A 20,494-nucleotide genomic window follows, 5' to 3' on the forward strand; every position below is an offset into this window, starting at 1 on the left:
CTGAGACACGAGGGCACAGTGGGCCAAGGGAATCCGGCAAGGCCTCACTGCTGCCCTGTTTCCTGAACAACACCCCCCTTTGCTTGATGCGCAAACCAGAAGGGTTTGTTTAGTATTTTACCTTAATCCCCCCAACTCTTTCCCTTCCTAACTTACTCCTGTGGCTCCTGTTTTCCTTAGAACATAGACAGACCACGGGTTTTGTCAGGATGGCCATGACAAAATTCCATTCAATTCAACCTACAGAGCTTTGAGTAAAAGGCAGCAAGTCAAGGTCCACACGGAGGCTCCACTCTTGCTATCCCTTTCTTACCTGTCTGTGGAACACCAAACTGCTTTTAGGAATTCATTTTCTCAGCTGACAATATGAGTCAGCAGGCAGAGACGCTTGCTGCCAATTATGATCCCAGGGACCCACCTGGCAGAAGGAGAGAGCTGAGTCCCAAAGGTTGTCCTCTGACCTCCAAATGTGCACCATGGCACATATGCACCCCTCACATACATTCAGACACGAACAAATATAATTTAATTCTTTTATTTTCAAGGTCTCTTATTAAAGATATAAAGTACAAAAAAAGAAATTCCTAGGCACATTTCCTGTTCTTGGGATACTACTTTTCCAATTGAGCAAGCATACAAGTGAAGAAAATTTAGCCAAGAATTTTTTTCAAGCATCTTATTTTAGTAAGATAAAAATATTACAACAGCCATTGTACAGTCTAAGACACAGCTGCACGCCCCAGTGCTGTCTGTACTCTGGAGAAGTGGGGGGAGGGGGGTAGTGAGAGAGTGGAGAGAGAGAGAGAGAGAGAGAGAGAGAGAGAGAAAGCGGGTGTGGCCGACACACTAGTCAGTGATACCACCTTCATTATCCTCCTGTCTCCTGATCCTCCTTTCCATGCCCTTTTCCAGGAGTTTTCCACCTCAGCAGGACAGCAGTTGAGACACATCCCTGGCCTCTGGCTCCTACAAGCCGGCTGCAGCCCCCACGCTCCACCCCCAGACTGTGACGACCGAACAATCTGCCAGATATTGCCAGGGGAGCACACTCCGTTCCTCCACACCTCGCCTCCTTTTCTCTTCGCAATCTAAGCACCTCAGGTCTCAGCAGATTTACTCTACTGTACTGCTAACTCTTCAACTTGGGGAGTTTCTGGTTCTTGCCAGGACAGAGGGAATGCTGTCCGATATACATCCTTTCTTTTTAAATTATGAGTGTGTGCATGTGCACATGAGTGCAGTGCCTGCAAAGGCCAGAAGAGGGCGGTGGAGCCCCTGGAGTGCAAGTTACAAGTGACTGTGAATTGCCTGGTGTAGGTGCTGGGAACCAAATCTGGATCTTCTGCAAGAGCAGTAAGAGCTCTTGAAAGCTGAAATCATCCCTCCAGCCCCACATTCTTTCTGTCTCTCCTCAGTGTGTAACTGACGTGCTTAAAGGCTTACACCAGTCCCTCACCCTACCACGGGCTACCACGCACGAAAGACAGGAACGGTTCACACCCACAGGGTACCCACGGCACAATACGGCAGATCCCTGACGTTTACAAAAACATCAAAGTGGAAGAATGCACTCCACACATAGCCAGGGTGTCAGGCTGTCAGCTGACCGCACCAGGGTTCCCTGTGGACGTGCCGGGTTCTCCTGCAATGGCACCTGCTGACAGGCCAGGTGGGAACCACCGTGCTTTCACACAGAGCTCATCAAGACACTCTGCATCCCCTCAAGGAAGTAAGCGTTAACGTGATAACCGAAATAAAGGGTATTACAACAGAGGCCAGACTCGACAAGCAGGTCTGTGCTGCTCCTCACAGCTACAGGCTCCCTTAGTCAGAGTCCTATATTTATGATCCTTTATCCCAACTTTATCAAACTGTATAAGATACGTATTAAGTATAAATACACATTTTAGGCCTTTGGAAACTTGCTGGAGAATTAGCTAAGGGAGAAAAGCAGGCTGGCAGAAACCACTTTCCCAGACAGGCAAGACGGCTCACGAGGGGTAAACGCTGCTTGCCTCCACACCTGACGCCCTGACTTCAACCCCTTGGAGCCACAGTGGAAGGACAGAACCAACTCCATGTTGTCCTCTGACCTCCATCCCAATCCGTTGACTTTTGAGACTACCCCAAGCAAACGTGAACTGCCTTTAAATTCAGCCACATACTATTAACAACAGCTTTATTATCCGGCCTTTCATGTTACTTACTGTATGGATACCGTACCAATTGGACGGGAACTACATGCTTTTCTTTCCCTCTCATGCTGCACAGCCTTGGGCAGGATGCCAAATGCAAATGCATGGAGTGTTTGCTGGGTTGGCTAATACTGACTTAAGAACCAAAATCCCAACACAAGATGGTGCGGGGAGGAGGTTTTCCTGGAGCACAGAACAGCCCACCATGTATGACCTGATAACACTCTCTTTAAGCACCGATAAATGTCATCTACTTTTTGTGCCAAATGTTTTTCAATTAGCAAAAAAAAAAAAAAAAAAATCTATCAAACATTCCCACAAGCTTGGACAAGCTAAACAGAAACTATCTGAACACAACAGGGAAAATAAGGAGGCTGTTATTCATCACTCCAGACTGCAGAGCCGGCAGCCAACAACAAAACAGGAAGCTGCAAGAGAGGAGATGGCAAGCCACACGCCACCAACTGTCCGAGCGCTTAGGAGGGGTCATGTCTAACTTCTACAGAGCTGTTTTATTTCCCACCCAGAGGAGCGACCGGGCCTGGGAGACGGCTCGGCAGGTAAAAGCGCTAGTCTGACACACTTGATGACTTGACTTCCACACGGAACGCAAGTGAAAAAGACGTGGTAGTCGGTGTGCATCTATAATCCCAGCACTCCCATGGTGAGGTGAGAAGTGGAGGCAGGAGGATTGCTTGGAAGCTCAGAGACCAGCTATATTGGAGTAAGCGGTGCAAAGACAGGAATGTCAGTGACTTCAAACACGGTCACGCTGAGGGCAGACAAGGTGGAGGGCGAGGACACACACACACACACGCACACAGAGAGGTCGCTGTGTTTAATGATATCAGCATCTCAGCATTAATTCTTCCTGTCCTGCTTAGCGCAAAGTGTTTCAGCGACACGTCTGACCAGTGCACACCAATTCAGGTCCCTCTTCCTAGTCACTCATCATTGTGACTTAAAGGATGGGGGGGGGGAGGATGGCCACAGGCTGAACCAGGAGCCTACAGGTGACATATGAAGGCTTTCTCCTCCATCTTGGAAATATTTTTCAGGCCATTTAAAGGCAATGGTGAGAACATAAACAAATTCAGTCTAGTAGCTATGCAAGTGCCTTTCACCTAATGCTGGAACAAGTCAGAATTGGACTCAGCTGGGTCAGGATCCTGTCCGTCACCAGCAGATTCCCCTCTGGGCAGTGTATGAAAGCCTTTTAAATGCTCTGGCCACTAACTATTATCCATAACAGAAAATGAGATTAATCTGGGTGCCTTTTGACCTTTGTAAGAGGTTTGGCTACATAGGGGAACCTTTCTTGCTTTGATTCTCCATAAACCAGGCTGCCTTGATAATCAACGCCATATTCCAAAACATCACTGAATCTCATTGAAATGACTAAATGCCGCTCTGAAACCTCACACCACCACAGGCAGGAGAGGATCCTGTTTCAGAGTGTGCTGGGAAGCCTAGTGTCTTCAAGACTCCTCAGTCCTGCCAGGTGAGTAAGCAATGGGCCTAACAGGCCCAGAACCGTGAAAGTCGAGGGAGGAGACCCCTGGCCCCGAGGCCTGTCGTGGAGGAAACAGAAACAGGTGAGTTTGCGTGTGACCCACACCACCCTGCAAGCCCGGTTCCTCTGAAATACCGGGCTCCTTTTCTTCGTTGAGAGAAGCCTGGAGTTGCCAGACAGGCGGCACGTTCTCATCCACAATGAGAAAGTCACTACGGTCCACGAAAAGGCTCTGCTCTCCTCCCAGGGATGACCAGAGCAGGCCACGTTCACACGCCTGTGCTTCAGCAGGCTGTGACTTGGTCACCCACGTTTCCCCCAAGGTTTTCCCTTTGGGCGTTGCTTTCTGTTGTGTCTAGAAGAGCCATGGTAACACTGTTGAGGCCGCTGTCCGGCTGTCTGCATATCGGTTGACAGGACAGCAGTCACGTCGATAAAGCTCTTCTTCTCTGGTTTTGAGACTCGGAGCCCTCAGACCGTCGTCACACGCCAACCTTCTTTCCACCCAGCCTGGTAAGAACCCATCCCAGAATCTGTCAACTAACTGTCAGAAAGGGAGACAAAAACTAACACCAACAAACAGAAGCTACAGATAGTTAACCTCAGTGCTGGGTGGAGGGCCAACCAAAAAGGGCAGGGGGAAATTCAGAATGCTAACTTTTAAAGGCTTCGAGCAATCTAGATAACGTATCTAGATATTACAGCGATCGCCCGTTTAATGATCCAGATAAGTCACTGACTTATCTAGATTACTGTACTTTCTAAAAACCTTCATCAGGAGCTGCCAGGGAAATGCTCTAGGTACAAATTCCCAGTGCTCAGCTCTGCTGGGTCCGTAGACTCCTCCTCTCCTACTCCTTTACCCAGGATGGACGAGGTGTTGCCCTCATCAGTAAAACATGGATCTGTATAAGCAGCTGCCACAGCCGAACGCTCATTAGGTGGCTGGTCCCATGCTGAGCCCTTTGTGTGCTCTGCGCCTGCTCCCGAAGAGATGTGACTCCTAGGTTTTAACCCTGTTTTAATATCCCCAAAGCGACACCCAGCATGATTCCCAGACCTCTGTGTTTAACCAGATAGGTGGCTTTCCTCAGCAGAACATAAAATACGGCTTCAAATGAGATGAAATAAAAAAACCATCTCTTCCAAGTCCATAGCAACCCTCCGGCTGTACCATCGTCTGTTTTTCTTCTAGTGAGGAAGAATCACAAGCTAATAGTAGTTTTCCAAAAGGTGCAAAGTGAGTGTGTTTGGGGCATGATCTGAAACCCAGGCAAACCGCTCCCTGCAATGCCAGGACAAGCTGGTGTGCGCGCTGATGTGGCACTTTCCCCTAAGCCTGGTCCTTGCTCAGACACTACAGGGGTCAGTATTTTGCCATCTGGGCTCCAGATCATGACCACACTATCTTCCGTTCTCCAACTCTCTATATAGACTCATATTAAAAAAAGAAAAGAAAAAGAAAAGGGGCTAGCGGGAATGCAAGAGTCTAGTTCTCGCTCCTAATGTGCTCATTCTCTCACGACAACATTCACTCGGTTACGCCCCTGCCCTTTAGCCCACGTGACAGCACACCCTCTCTGAGCCTACTTTGAACTCCAGTGGAATCCTGGTTTGTCGCCAACTTTACATCTTTGTGACAGCTGCCTCTTTTGACTACTTCAAATATGCCTCCTCCTAACTCCTACATGTGGGCTTGGCTGGAAAAGTGAATCTTCGGGCTGTGCCTCCTCTTCTGGGTGCACAGCAGGTGGCTGGAGGGACATCACCATATCCTTCGCCTTGCACACCAAGCCCTAAGTTCTGCGCCTCTGACTTGCCTACAAAGCCTAACTGGGCCTCCCAGCACATCAAACCTGCACAAGTCTTAGCCCTCCCTACGCTGTCGGCTGCTTCAGGTTCCAGACGCTGAGGTTCAAAACTTAAAGGCCATCTCTGATAGCCCTCCTGTACCTCCACAGCCATAGAATGGCCACACCGCCATTAGGTTTTCGTTTGTTCTTTTTCCATTTTCTCAAAGATTAATTATCATATAATTAATATAAGCTTTTTAAAAATGTTGCATACAGCACCTACCCACCGCAAGTCCAAACTCATGACCAAACTTTTTTCAGTGACCTCCCAGCGCTCCTGCAACCTGGCACAAGACAAGCCCTCAAATGTACGGCTCAGCTCCTGCGCATCACCAGCCTCTCTCCCAGGCTCCGTCAGGAATGCCCGCCAAGGTCAGACAGCTCAGCCCACCCGTGGGCAGGTCTGTGCCGCTCAATGACAGCCACACGCTGCTAATGGAAACACGGCTGCACACGGGAAGGGACGTGAGCAAAGGCAGCCGTCGGATGCACGGGCGGCACGCAGGGCCTGACAGCCACCGTGCCTGCAGCTCGGGGAGGCGCAAGCACACCTGCACCGCTGCACCGCTGCAGAACGTCAACGTCGCTGTCAGGGCTGCCACACGGCCACTCACTCTGGCTTCTCCATGTGCGCCCTGCTGTGTACTTCCACCTTAGGCGAGCTCCACGAGCTGTGAGACTGAATCCTGCTCTGTAACAATTCCTACTGTGTTAACGATTTTTTTCTTCCAGTTTTGTGTCTTCTCATGAATTACTGTAACTGTGTAAAAAAATCATGGGTTAACGAAGCATACACTAACTATAATACTACAACAAAAGTCACCAAAGAAGGGGCTTATATCCGTCTTCCATTAAAAAAATGTTTTCTTTCAATCTAAACAAATAAAAAGAACTTACATTTAACCAAATGAATGACTTAATTTAATGCCTAATTATAGTAGCTGAAGATAATTAGCTACTTTCCTTTTTTTTCCTTGTGGTGTTTGAAACTGAAAGGAAAAATGGCTGCAGAGATCTGAAATACATCTACTCTGTTTAGGCACAGTTTTAAAGAGAAACAAGTAGCAGGAAGAATGAACAGTTTGAATAACTATACCCAAAAACTATCAGGGATTGTAAGGAAAAGAGAGCCCTAACATTAAGGAAAACTAAATAAAGCATTCCAAACTTTGGTAGAGGGCATGTTTCTGGGTCAACATGCAGGGTCTTTTACATCTCTCCTTCCCAAATATGACCATGAACATTCTCTGACACCCTGAGCTAAGGAATAGACGGACGTTGAGTTAGTGGTTATGCATCCTTTCAATTCAGGCGTGTCTCTGATAACAGTAATAATGAGGGTGAGGATGAGGAGGAAGAAGCAAGCACCACCACACATGTAGGTGCTTCAAAGAGAAACACGGGGTTTCTTTTCAGACACTTGGAGCCACACGGAAAAGAGATGCAGGAGAACCGATGGGCAAGGACTCCTGAGCCTGAGTGCTCTAATGCTTTTTCTCAGGAGGGAATCCTTTCTCAAATTCTGCTTTCAGTTTATAAAGAAAACTGCAAAGATGAGCTGTGACACTATCCAAACACAGCAGTTCCTGGCGCCTCCCACCAAACTGATGTAGTCACTGAAGTTTGAGCTGTTCATGAAAGCTTTTGCTCTTCCCAAGGGAAAAATAGCATCCTTTATGCAAATGAGCACCCTGGAGATGCTGCTCATCTCTGCAATGATGTTTGGGCACAAGCTGTGCCCCATCTCGGCACACACCTCAGTGAACACCTTGGAACACACGGAACGCTGAAGCGTTACTGTATCATGCTTCCTAGCTCCATCTCTTTCCTTAAAGGAAGCAATTTCAGAGCTAAGTAATTGCTGAAATACTGCATGTGTTTCTGCTACAAATCAGATCACTGATGGCTAGATTGGACAGGTTGGACTGAGTATTTCTACCACCAAATATCGGCAAAAATATGAAAAGATGCCCCTAGAGGTTTCAAAACATACCCCGCAACCTTGGTACCAAATTATAAGACCACACAGAAATACCAAGACATTCCACCAACATCATTTTGACTTCTATTTCCTCCATCCTCTTATAGTTAAATTATCCTTTTTCTTCCCACATCTTCCCATGCTCTCCTCCCACCCACCTAGCTACAGATTAAAAAAGTTTTAATCTGTAGAAGGCAAGCATTTCTCTATGGTTGTCAGATTTAATTGCTACTTTGCTCTAACAATGTTAGGTATAAAAGCATCAATATCATGCCAAAAGAAACTCTTCTTTCTTCCCCTCCCCAAATGATCCAGGATGTGCTCAGCCCAATGCCTCGGGAAAAAAAACAAATAAATGAACCCTCCACACTCAGAGGATTCAGGTCTGGCTTCTGTTTCAATCAGACGGGAAACATCACACAAACCAGGTAACCTCTCTCGGCCTCAGACTGCCCAACTTGGTAGGAACCAACTGGATTAGAAACTCTTCAGAGCAATGTTTAACAATAAGCATCTTTAGTCTCTGAAGCACTTGACAAGATAGTCTCACACAGTGTACTTCACCTGAAAGCACATAGCCTTATGCACAAACTCACCAGGGCGTATCAACATTTCCGGAAAGGAGGGAAGGAGTGAAAAGATATAGGAACCAAGCCATCATCAGATTCTTAAATAGCTCTGACCCTTCCTCCAAAAAAGGGTAAGGGCAAGTGAACTGTGAGACTTCCTATCAAGGTTGACGCCCATCCTTAAAACTAAAAAAGCCCCCCAAAAGTTTGCAATGAACTACTTTTATCTCAAGCTGCTTCGTTTAGCTGCTCAGGGGAAGCAGAGCACTTCTGACAGGACAGATAAAACGAGACCATCATCAGCTTGGGACTGATCACAGATATGAAGGGCGAGTGGACGTGATCACGCAGAGGGACGACTGACCGCACTTGTAAATGCGTTGCTTTCCTGTCAAATGCGTCTGCAAGTCACATGCTGCTCAGGAAAGTATGAACTTCAGTTTCTCTCTTTTAGATGGAGGTGACCAGAGAAAGCACCCTCCAAAAGGAGGATGACACAGAGAGCAACGTCCACATCAACAAGAGAAACCTCCTGGGTATTCCAAATCCCAGCTTAAGTGAAGCTGAGGGTCCCCCAAAAATAAATATATAAAAATAAAAAGGCACCATGCATCAGCCACACGACTCAAAATGTGTAGTGACTCCAAGGTGTCCCTGGCAGCCTCTGCTGCATGAAACAGCGCCGCTGCATTCACTGCAGCTGTGGGCTGGAACACACGGCAGGCATGCTCGCTGCCCACGCCCTCACGCCACACAGAAACACCAAGGCAGCACTTCCACTCAGATCTGAGACTCACATGTTACGAATTTCGGTGAGGTTTTGTTTGTTTGTTCATTCTTTGTTTTTTTACTATGGACACCAAAATTTCAACTTTTGACAGAACCGCAACGCCTTGGTACGGCCCGAGGCTCAGTGGGCAAAAGCGCCTGTCGCCACACCTGATAACCCGGGCGTGACTCCTGAAGCCAGTGAAGGCGACAGCAGACCCAGCGCTAACCTCCGCGCGTCGTTCGCTGCCCCTCGCACACACGAATGCATATTTGGGTCTGTTTTTAAATAATAGTTTAATTCTGGAAAACAAAAGCTTTCCCTGTTTTCCTACCCCACCCCTCAGCGTGTATTAAAAACTAGTACCCCAGGCTTGGGTTGCATTAGAATGTCTAATTCTAAAAATTGATGTCCGAGTCGCTGGCTTGAGTTTTAGAAGATGTTCGATGAATGTGACTTGGGATTACGTTAGGATTCTCAGCAATTTCTGAAACAGTCCTGAGCATCTTTCTGCCACTTTACACCACTTATCTAGGCTGAAGTGGCATTCTCAGCCTCGACAATTAGAAAGTCAAAGCGTCCATCAGCCCTGAACAATTCTGCGGAGGCCCTGTGTCCCGCACAGTTCAGCACTGTCCCGCACTGTCAAACATCCAGCCAATTCTAATGTAAAATAAACAAACAAGAACTTCATCTGGCTCATTAGCCAGTTTACTTTCCTCTTTAGTGACGGGTAAAATTAGATGTATACCAAAGAATTATCTTTAAATAAATTTAAGATGTTTTTGTATTTAATTTATTTAAGAAGGTCAGAGGCAACCTGTGAGAGTCAGTTTTCTCTTTGTACCGTGTAGGTTCAAGAATCAAACTCAGGTCATCAACCTTTAGCAATGTATATTTCTTAACAATTTATTGTCAGTAGGTATTTGATTCTTAGACCTATTTCATATACCTGTGTGCTTAGAATCACAGAACAATTTCCTGGGTATGAAGAGAGCGTGGGAGGAAAAAAGAGTTTAAGAAGCCCCTTCTAAACAGAAAACAGACAGCTAAGAATGAGGCTCAGGACAGACTTGCTTGATTCATATCCCTGCTTAGGTGGTAAGTCATAACACCTCGCCAGCTGTGCCTCAGTTTCCCCACCTGTAAGGGGGGGTAACAATCTTCTGGGGGTCGAAGGCTTAAATGAGTTATAATCACCATAAACAAATCCTGGCACTCAGCAAACACTCAGAAAAAAACAGCTACAATAATTTCCACCACCAACCCCCCCCAGCGCTCTGAACCGTGAACACGCACGACGAAAAAGACCTACGGAAAAGCCAACTTCGTCGGCCCGTGATTTTCAACCGCCATTCCAAATGGCCTTTCCGGAGAACAGCCGTTTGTACAGAGGACGGTCCTGGGTCACCTCCGGAATGAGTCTAGAACTTTCTGTGAGGATACACTATCCCAAGCACACTCCACTCGCGGCTGCAGCCATGCACAACTACTTGAAGTGTGGGTGATAGACGGCACTGTATCCTAAATCACGATTAGCTATGCAGACAAGGCTATTTCTACGCTATCAGACAGACAGCATGTCTAAACCCAATACATTTTTACCAGAACTTAAGCAAAAGCGGGTTCCCCCCACCCCGAGTGGCTATTAGGTCTTCAGTGAAAGCCTGATGACTCTGACCTGTTAAAGCTACAACACGCTGACTCACTTATCAACACAGCACAAGCTCACAGCTAATAAATGGTCAGAAACAAAGACGTGGTCCTCTGATTATTTCAGAGGATCCAGAAGGCCAAGTTAAGTTCACGCTGTCATAAGCACGGCTTGATGCGCAGAGCAGAACCGCAAAGGTCCCCATCACTGAAGCATCGGGTGAAAAGCTGCATCTTTCAGGAGATGCAGCCGCTGCCATGCAGTGTCTGCCCACCCCCAGAAACCACAGCTCAGAACCCGTCCTCTTAGAAACACCGAGGCTCTTGACCATGCCCCTCCCCATTATAAACAAAATCCATGCACCACCCATATCTGCAGCATAACGCCAGACTGCTGCTGAGCTGCCCCTCTAATACGGTTTAATTACGATGACTGAACTAATAGGCTGACATCATAGACTTTTACAGGCTGACCCCATGTCATCCTGATGTATCATTTTGCACCAGTTCAGTGCTGTAAATCAATTTAAGATCTCAAGCCGGTTGAAAAGGCTGGTAATGATGCTCTCTCTGCCTCCCTGGAGACTCTACATTATACACAACTTACATTATTTATAAAGTCTCGGAGATGCCTCCATTAGCCTTGTAGGACCACACAAATGAGATCTTTTATACACACACAACTTGGCCTTGATTATGTAGGCGACTGCAGCTTAAATATGCCCGTGTAATTACAGCGGGGTTTACTCTGCCTCCAATCTACCGCGTTATTGCATTTCACCCTGAGCCCAGAACCGCTGGAAATCAAGATTAGAAACCGAAATTCAGTTTTTAACTAATATGTGGAGCTGGGGAACCAAGATTTGCTTCCTCTTAATGCTCAAAGGAACTTAACAGAAAAGGAATTTAAATTTCAGGACTAACATGAGTTTAGCATTTTTAATTGCCAAAAAAAAAAAAAAAACAAAAAACCTCTCATTCCTCCAAAATGTAAAGGCCACCATCTCTCCAAAAGTATAAAACTAGAGGGTGCTGCTAGAGGAGGAACGTATCTGGTTACTACCTATGGTTGCAGGGGTCAAAACTAAATCAAGGACAAACCCCTATCCACTGAAGAAACCTGAGAGTCCGAGGGAGCCTCTGGGGTCCCCACTCCCAGGAAAGTCATCTCTCAAAACCCTGGTTTACTGTTTCCTAAAAAATGCAGCATTAGAACAAATGGCACCCCATCCTCACAGAAACACATGTAACTGAAAACGAGAAAGGCAGGGGAGGGAAGGGCAACAGCGCTGGCCACTCAGGCCTGGCACCTACAGGGTAAGAACGCCGCCGCAGAAATATCTGCACCAACTGAAAACACCGCCTCTGCCTCGACTCTCCGCGAACCGTCCCGGCACCGCTCACCTGCTTCCGGTACAACCTCAAGTGGTGATTATAAACAAGATGAAAACCGAACCCGGCCGGGAACAGCTTTCTCATTGTGCTGCGCTGTGGGCACGCCGTCCACCGCGGGCAGGCCCTCGGAGGGAGGGATGTCGGAAAGGGCACGCAGTGATTTCGCTCCGGCCACAGCAAGACCTTACATAAACCGAGCAACTCCTCTGAACCCTTGAGATGTCACCCAGGGACCCGCGAGAGGGGAGGGGGTGGCCAAGCGCGGTCCACAGCGACGCTCTCCCGGACGGCCGCGGCCTGGCTCGCCCTCGGCGGGGCCGTCCGGCGCGGGGCGAGCGCTGCCGGCACCTCCGAGTAAACAAAGCCGCGCCCGCCGCAGGGTCGGACGTGGCCGGCGACGGTCCTCGCGGGGCCGGTCCGCCGCGGCCCCGTTCGCGGTGCGCCCCGCGGCCGCGCAGGCCCGCGCTCTCACGCCCACCGCCCCCTCCCGGGACGGGGCGCTAACAAAGACGGCCGCGGCGAGAACAGGGGCTCCCGGCGCTCGCGGCGCGCAGGGAGGCAGCCGACGCCGGCCAGGGGTGCGGGCGGAAGGAGGGAGGACGCAGGCCGCCGGAGGGAACCCCGAGGCGGGCTGCGCGGGGACCCCGCGGGGCGCGCGTCCGCCCGGGGGAGAGCTCGCTGCGCGCGGCGCGGCCCCCGGGGGTCTGCAGGCCCGGCGGGGACACAATGGGCCGCGGCGGAACGGGGGTCCCCGGAGAGCCGGACACGCCCGACGAGGGCGCGGGGAGACGGAGCGGAGGTCGGGCGGTGGGTTCGCGGCCGCGAGGCGCCATCATGGGGGGGGTCGCGCCCCGGGGCTCCCCCGGGACCGCCCCCGGCGCGGGTCCGCGAGCCCGTCCCGAATGCGCCCCGGAGCCCGCCCGGGGTCCCCCCGATCCGATCCCTGCCCCGGAGCGCCGCGCGCGGCAGGTCCCCCCCGGGGGCTCGGGCACGGGCGGCTTTACCGGCTCGGCGGTGCGCCCATCGGCGGGGACGCACGAGCCCGGGCGCCGGGCCCCGCGCTCCGCTGCTCCGCGGCTCCGCGGCCCTGGCCTCCGCCGCCGCGCGCCCGCTCGCTCCCGGAGCCCGGATCGATCTGGTCGCGCTGGCGTCAGGCAGTCGGAACCGCCCAGCCTCCGCCGCCCTCCTGCCAATACCCGGCTCGCAGCCCGCCCGCCGCTCGCCCTCGCTCGCACGCGCGCCGCGCGCGCCCGCCGCCGCCTAGGGATCCTCTCCAAATTCCCGGCCCAGCCCGCCTCCGACTCCGCAGTCCCTGCTCGCTGCCAGTCAGGCTCCAAAGCCAATATTGTCTTCCGAAAGGTTCCGAGCACCGCCACCCGGCCCACCCAGCCGTGAAAATCGCCTTTTAAGGGCCCTGCAAGCACTGAGCCGCTGATTTACAGAACCTCCTGGTGGCACGAGCCCCAAGTCCGGTGACCTGTTAACTGTTGCTGCTGATGACACCAACCTCGCCCTGGGTAGATGCGCTGGTTTCCAGTGCGTACCCGTGCCGCATCAAATGACAGAAGCCATCTGTGTGGCTGATACGCGGGCTCTTGTAGCCCAGGATGACCTCGAATTCGCTTTTTAGGGGGAAAAGACTTTTCTGTTGCGCCAGCCTCCATAGCCTAAGTGCTGGGATTACGCGTCTGCAGTACCACATACTTTTATTTATGAGATTCTGGGTATCAAACCCATGGCCCTTTGCATGCTGAGCAAGCACTTTACAACTTCACCCCAGCCCCTTTGTTTGCTTACTTGGGGACAGGGTCTGTCTGTACATCCCAGGCTGGCCTTGAACTGGGAAATATACTTTTATTATTGTAAATTTTTGATGCAGTCTTTTAGACGTCATAGTCTTGCCTCTAGTCCCATTCCCACCCCCCGCAATACAAACAAACAAACACACAGAAATAAGCTCACATCTTCCTGAGCTGTTTGGTTAAGGGCACTGACTGCTCTCACAGAGGACCAGGTTCAAATCCCAGCACCCACATGGCGGATCACAACTGTCTGTAACTCCAAGGTTTGACACTCTCACGTAGACCTACATGCAGGCAAAACACCAATCATGAAACAGATGTAAATAATTGTTTTTTTAATCAGCTTTTTCTTGGTCAGTTCCTGGAAGCTGGCATGAAATCTTGGACAATTATTATAATGTTGAGTTATGTTCAGTGAAGAACTATTGTAGGAGTAAATGCCCCACAAACCAAAAAAAGAAAAAAATCATTACCAGCAATATAAGGAAATACCGAAGGCCACTACAAATTAATGATACTCTCCATTTATTCCTGTACCTTTACATGCCTAGCATTCCACTTAAAATTCTTATTAATTATTTAAGTATTATATCTGTATTCCATATTTAATTATTCAAAGGAAATGCAACAAATCCCATAAACCCATAAAATGCCATTTATAAATTATACAGAAGAATATTTCTGCTAATTAAATTCCTTTCTTCATTAAACTATTTGAGCACTTACTGGTCAATTCTTGGATCTCTTCTTATTTTCCTTAAAAGCAGCATTTGACATAGTTGGTTATTCCCTGGTCCTTCATGCAGCAGCTGGGGTGAGCCTGGCCTAATGACACTCAGAGTCATTCCCTACCCTCTACAGACCCTCCTTTGATGAAGAGAATGGGCTGTATCCATACACGGAGCATTATTCAGCCATAGAAAAGGAATGGAGCACTTCTCATTTCTCCCCGGATGGAGCGAGAGCCTGGGCTTGATCCTCCGCGCCGAATAAAGCAGATGAGATTGTGCTTGCCTGTACTCTCAGCGCTGTGGAGGCTGGAGCAGGACCAAAAGTTCAAGGCTGTATAGTAACTCCAAGGCCACCTTGGCCTGCGAGAGACCTAGCTCAAAAACAAAATAAAAACAACCAAACAACAGGCACTCTTCCAAATGAAAAAAGAAAGACCGCGTTGTGTTTGCTTTATTCTCGGGAGGTGTGCCTAGTAGGCAAATCCATACGGACAGGAAGTTGCCTGGGACCGAGTGTTGAGGTGCAGGATTGAGTGAGCAAAGGGTTCATGGTGGTAAACGGATTCTAAAGTAAGATTAATAATAGAGGGTTATGGCTACACAACTGTGTGGATATAGCAAAAGCCATAGAATTCTGTATTTTGAATGACTGCATTGCACGATTTGTGGATTTTATCTCAGTACAGTTGTTTTTCTTAAAAAGGCAACTACTAAAGGCAGTGCATAAATTCTAAATTAAATTCTTATTTAAGTCCTGAAGGGAGGGCTAGAGGGATGGCTTAGGAATTGAGGGCACAGACTACTCTTCCAGACGATGGTTCAACTCCCAGCACCCACACAGCAGCTCACAACTGCATCTCCAGTTCCAGGGGATCCGACACTCTCTTCTGGCCTCCAAGGGCACCAGGCACGCACAGGATACACAGACACACACGCAGGTAAACACCCGTACACGGATAGTAAAAATAGATAAAAATCCTACAGGGGAGATACACAGTGTCATGACATAACCGTTCACTAAAATATTTATAAAACTGCAGGTGGCCTTTCTCACCGTGCTCCCAGTCTAAATGATAATTACTAATGCTATACACGCTATAAGTTGTTATTTTACCTTGTGCAAGTTATTTCTTTAAGTGGTAATAAAAAAATTGGAGAACTCTTTCAAAAAAAGGCATTTTTGAGACAGTTGTAAATTCTGACTAACCTCACTATTAAAGTCGTTTAATTTGTTTATTTTTTAAAGCCTGGATTCCCACTCCACTCTGAATAACAGTCTTACCTTGTGGAAGGGCCGTGCATGATCTGTCTTCCCTCCTCCATTTTCCAGAACAGTTTGGACACAGCTCCACCTCAGTTCTGGGTAGCCCCTTCCCAGGCATGTCCATGAGGCTTTCCTACCCCACGTCTTCACTCCAGGCATGTTTCAAGGAGGCCTGCCCTGTCAATATCTGAAACTCCTACTATTCCGCAATCCCACACCCATGTCTTCTCTCCTCACTTGTCAATATCTGAATTGCTCATCCTCCTAGTACTGTACTGAATATCTTAGCCAATCAGAGAAGGACCCAAGGTGAGCTCCTAGTTTTGCTGTTTGGGCTTTTGTTTGGTTGGTTTGATCGTTTTGCCTCCCTTCCTCAGTGCCACCAGAGCCTAGCTTCTCTGGCCTTTCAGTGTGGACTAAAAACCAACACAGAACTTCAGCAACAGACTGGCACGACTGAGGCATCCAGCCTTGTGGACTGGCAGCTACTGGGCTCTCTGTCGTGCTTATGACCATGGTTGGATTAGCCCTTCATGTAAGGCAATCTAACACATTCCTTCCACAACATATATTCATCCTATTCCATTCTTCTAGAGAACCTTGACTAACACAGAGGAAAGGGCGAGTGTGCCTCGCAGAGTCAGGGAAGAGCAGAAGCTGAGAGAAGCAAGGGCTGGGAGGGAAAGCAGGGAGGTCCAGCTGCACAAGGCTGATGGCTGCCCGGGTGGGAGCTCCAGGGACTTCCTGCTCTCTGTGAGTTTTCCCAGGACTGCTTACTGAGATGGAAGAGGGTGGCCAGGAGGCTAGAGGGTGGAAGAGAGAAATGAGTTCTAAACAGTCATCTCCTGAGAGTTAGGAAGCACAGGAAGTATGAAGTGTGGTGGGAGTGCCAGGCCACAGTGCTAAATGCCCATTTGAGGCTAGCAATGATAACTTTTGAAGTAAGCCCCGTCAGTCAGGTCCAGCTGACTGAAAGAGGCCAAGCTGAGCTTCACCAGAGCTGTGGCTTTGGAGCTGAGCACAGTGGAGAGAATAAAAGAGCGGGACAAGGAGAGATCATCGAATGTTGGGAAGATGGCAGGGTCAGTGGTGGCATTTGTGAGTTTCTAGAGTCCAGGGGCATTCCCAGAGCTGGAGAGCAGTTTGAAAAAGGGGAGCTTGGTGACGTGGTAGTCTGAATGTAACTGGCCCCTATAGACCCATAGGAGTGGCACTATCAGGAGGTGTGGCCTTTTGGAGTGGGTGTAGCTTTGTTGGAGGAAGTGCGTCACTGCAGGGGTGGGCTTTGAGGTCTTATATGCTCAAGACATGCCTGTTGGACAGTCTCCATCTACTGCCAGCAGACTGAGATGTAGAACTCTCAATATCTCCAGCACCGCGTCTGCCTGCATGCTGCCATGCTTCCCGCCATGATGAGAATGGCCCAAGCCTCTGAAACGCGAAACCAGCCCCAGGGAAATGTCCTATGGAAGAACTGCAGTGGTCGTGGTGTCTCTTCACAACAGTAAAACCTCAACAAGACAAGTGGACAGAGCTCACTAAGCATGAGGACACAGGACTGAACCCCAAAAACGTCTGGTCTCAGTCTCAAAACATCACCCGAGAAGTACAAGCCATCCTCGTGATCTGATACCAGAACCTTCTGAGTAACGGTTTGTGAGGAGGGTGATGAGGACTGGCATTGTTTCTAGCCTTTTAATCCCCCGAAACAACATAGAAGTTGGCTCAGCAGTTAAGAGCACATACTATCCTTGCGGAGCACCTGAGTCTGGCTGCCAGCACCCACAGTGGGTAGCGTCCATCTTCCTGCACCTCCATCTCCAGGAGATCTGATGCCCTCTTCTGGCCCCCACAAATGCTTACACTCACGTGCTCATGCCCTCCCACATACATACACGTGATTAACAATAAACTGTATCTTTTTAGTATGGATGACATTATTTCTGTTTTGTAGATGAGCTAATGTGCCAGCTGCTACGTGATTCGCCGCTGGTCATACCACAAGTGTGTTGATGTCTTTCTGGTACTCAGCATGGCCTCTACCTGGAGCCTACACACAACAGGTAGGCCACATTATTTTCCCGAATCTTCATAGTGCTGTGCTGAGAATAGTTTCTGTCTCCAAGCCATGAATTCTAGGCAAGCTCATATCAACAGAACAATGACTTTTTGAAAGTGACTTTTAGTTTTTGTTTTGATTTTCAACAGTTTTGCTTCCAGTAGCAATGTCCCTTTGGTAGGTCTGTGTCCACTGACATGCTAGAGGAGTGACTTTGCTTTTAACACGTAGCCTAAATAAGCCAGAGCTTAAAGAAGACCCAAGAGAGAATTTCAGGCACTGTGAGACAACCTCATTAAAATGAAGTCCTCCCCCATCGCCTTGGCTTCTCCTTCATGACTACCTACAAAATGGCTGCTGCAGCCTCAGTCGAAAAAGTGCTCTGAGCCTGAAGGCGCTTTAAAGGAGACGCTCACTCCGCGCCAGTGCCACCCCTGGCCGTCCGTCACCAGTCTACAGCCCCTGCCAGCGTTCACCGATGACAGCTCTCCTGTGGTCTTTCCTGTCTGCAAGGAAGGCTGGGGAGCGGGGGACCGTCCGTGTTTACCCTGGGCACGCTGGCCCTGTGAGGAGAAGGTGGGGGGAGCTTCAGGAGCCGTGTGCTGACGGCTTGCGCTGGCTCGTGAGCCCTGACGGGCCCGGGGTGTGAGCTGACGTGTGCACATGTGCCCTGACGGGCCCGGGGTGTGAGCTGACGTGTGCACATGTGCCCTGACGGGCCCGGGGTGTGGGCTGACGTGTGCGCATACATGTTCACATGTTCTTCCACGCTCACCGTTAGACGGCTTTGTCACCCTCTGCCTTAGCCTGTGTTCGTTTGTTTGCTGGAACGTTCTTCTCAGCGAGTGTTTCCAAGGCTCATCATTCCACGTAGGCTGGCTGGCGGAGAGCTCTTGGGACCCCCTCTCTCTGCCCCGCCCTCTCCCTACCCGCCCTCCTGCTGTAGTTACCTACATGTGCAGCCAAAGCCAGGTCGGGTTTAAATGGTGCTAAAATTCAAACTCGGGTCCTCTCGCCCAGCCAGCACCCTAAACCACCTACCCGTCACCCTGGGCTCAGTTTTCAAGATTTTTGCGAACGTTTTTCACACATGAGTCGTGGGAGCTACTCATGGTGAAAACGTCTGGGACAACAAAGCGGACAAACACCGTTTGAGAGCTAAGGTCCTTCCGGCTGTCTTTGGAAAGCCTGTTGTTAAACATTTACCAGAATCGGGCTAGCAACCATGACTTCCTGCCACAAGAGGTACCCCCCCACACACACACACCGCCTTCATCAGTTCTTTCTGACTCTCGAGCCAAGTTTATTAAGGATTAATCGGGTAAAGTTCTGAAGTGCTCACCAGGACACACCCTCTTCTTCCGTATGTAATAGTTCTAGGCTCCTACCTTCCTTTAAAGACTGCTCCGCGATCTTTGCTGGTGGTTGGAAGTTCCGTAAAACTGTTGGCACTTCTGTTCAAGTCATTTAAACATTGCTCTTTTTCTTCTTCCTCTGTTTTTTGTTCGGGGCCATTGTAGGGGTTAGGCAGGTCGTTTGGGGGGAGGGCGGTGTTGGGGACCATTGCAGGGTCTTACTATGTAGCTCTGGCTAGCCTGGAACTGCCTGGCCCCGCCCCGCCTCAGGAATAGGGGCTTACCTTCACCTCTGGGGCAACCGAGGGCGTTAGCAACAGCCTGTTCGACAATCCTAACCAATAATCTGAAAGAGAACTGAAAGAGAACTTCTCACACCCAGCATTGGGATATTTCATAGATGATCTTTCTGGGTCTTGGTGGCAACATTTTCAGCCCATATGGGGACATTTCATTTAAACTGTGTGTGTGTGTGTGTGTGTGTGTGTGTGCGCGCGCGCGCGCGCGCGCACTGATTTACAGGTGTTATTGGTATTTTTAGGTAGATAGTTAATATGATTCCTCATGACTTTTTCAGACATTCTTACTGTCATTTTATGTGTCCCACCACCATCCCTAATCAGAACTCCACTCTGTTGTTTCTGTTTTCCACTTCAGAGTCCGTGTGTCTGCGACCCCCGTTTGCCCCCTCACTAATCCCTCTCCCCCCCCATTCCCTACAATGGCCCCTCTATTGTCCACAGAACCCCACAATGCTCCCCACCCCACAATGAGCCCTCAGCCCCTGCAATGGCCTACTCTTGCCCCGTTGGTCCCCGACAATGCCCAGCCTCCATAAGGCAACTGTGGCCCCCACAGTAGCTCTCCTGTTGTCCCCTTAGCCCCCTGTATTGCTCCTCCAGCCTCCTCCCTGCAATGCCCCCTTTTTTTTTTTACTTTCCTGGTTTCTGCAGTTACTCCAAGTTGAAAGTATAAAATTTAGTGTGAGGCTTCACAACTTCCATTCCAAATGTCAATTCTAACTGTGAATTTTGGTGCGTGACATTTTTATTATTTGCAAGGCTTTTTTATAGTAAAATTCATTTAAACAGCAAATACACACATACACGTTTGCTTACTCTCCTGTGAAGCCGAATCAGAAAGCAGAGGTGGAAGTCTAAAGGAGACTGTCACCTCTGTGGTGCTGGAGGATTGGTCTTGGTCTGTGGCCAGCTTTGCCTGCCCGCCTGCAGCAGCACTGTAGAGGGAGAGGGACAGGCTGCCTCCTGTGTGGCTGGACAAGCAGGACCTCCCTCACAGGACAGGGGTTCCCCCAGGACTGCCCACACTGCATAAACACTCACCCTGACGTCTCC

At 49.5% G+C, this 20,494-nt stretch overlaps 1 protein-coding gene across 2 annotated transcripts in view; it reads right to left on the minus strand.

The window, feature by feature from the left end:
* Smad1 (SMAD family member 1) overlaps nucleotides 1-13,141 on the minus strand; it is a 61,389-nt gene extending 48,248 nt beyond the window's left edge. The window contains exon 1 of one of the 2 annotated variants that reach the window (XM_021635641.2): nucleotides 12,933-13,141. The gene's annotated coding sequence lies outside the window, so the exon portion shown is untranslated. Of the gene's footprint in view, nucleotides 1-11,937; nucleotides 12,205-12,932 lie in introns of those variants that run through there. The other variant, XM_060393214.1, reaches the window with a different exon arrangement.
* Between the last annotated feature and the right edge of the window lie 7,353 nt (nucleotides 13,142-20,494).

This window comes from Meriones unguiculatus, chromosome 10 (assembly GCF_030254825.1).
Source record: "Meriones unguiculatus strain TT.TT164.6M chromosome 10, Bangor_MerUng_6.1, whole genome shotgun sequence".
NCBI lineage: Eukaryota > Metazoa > Chordata > Mammalia > Rodentia > Muridae > Meriones > Meriones unguiculatus.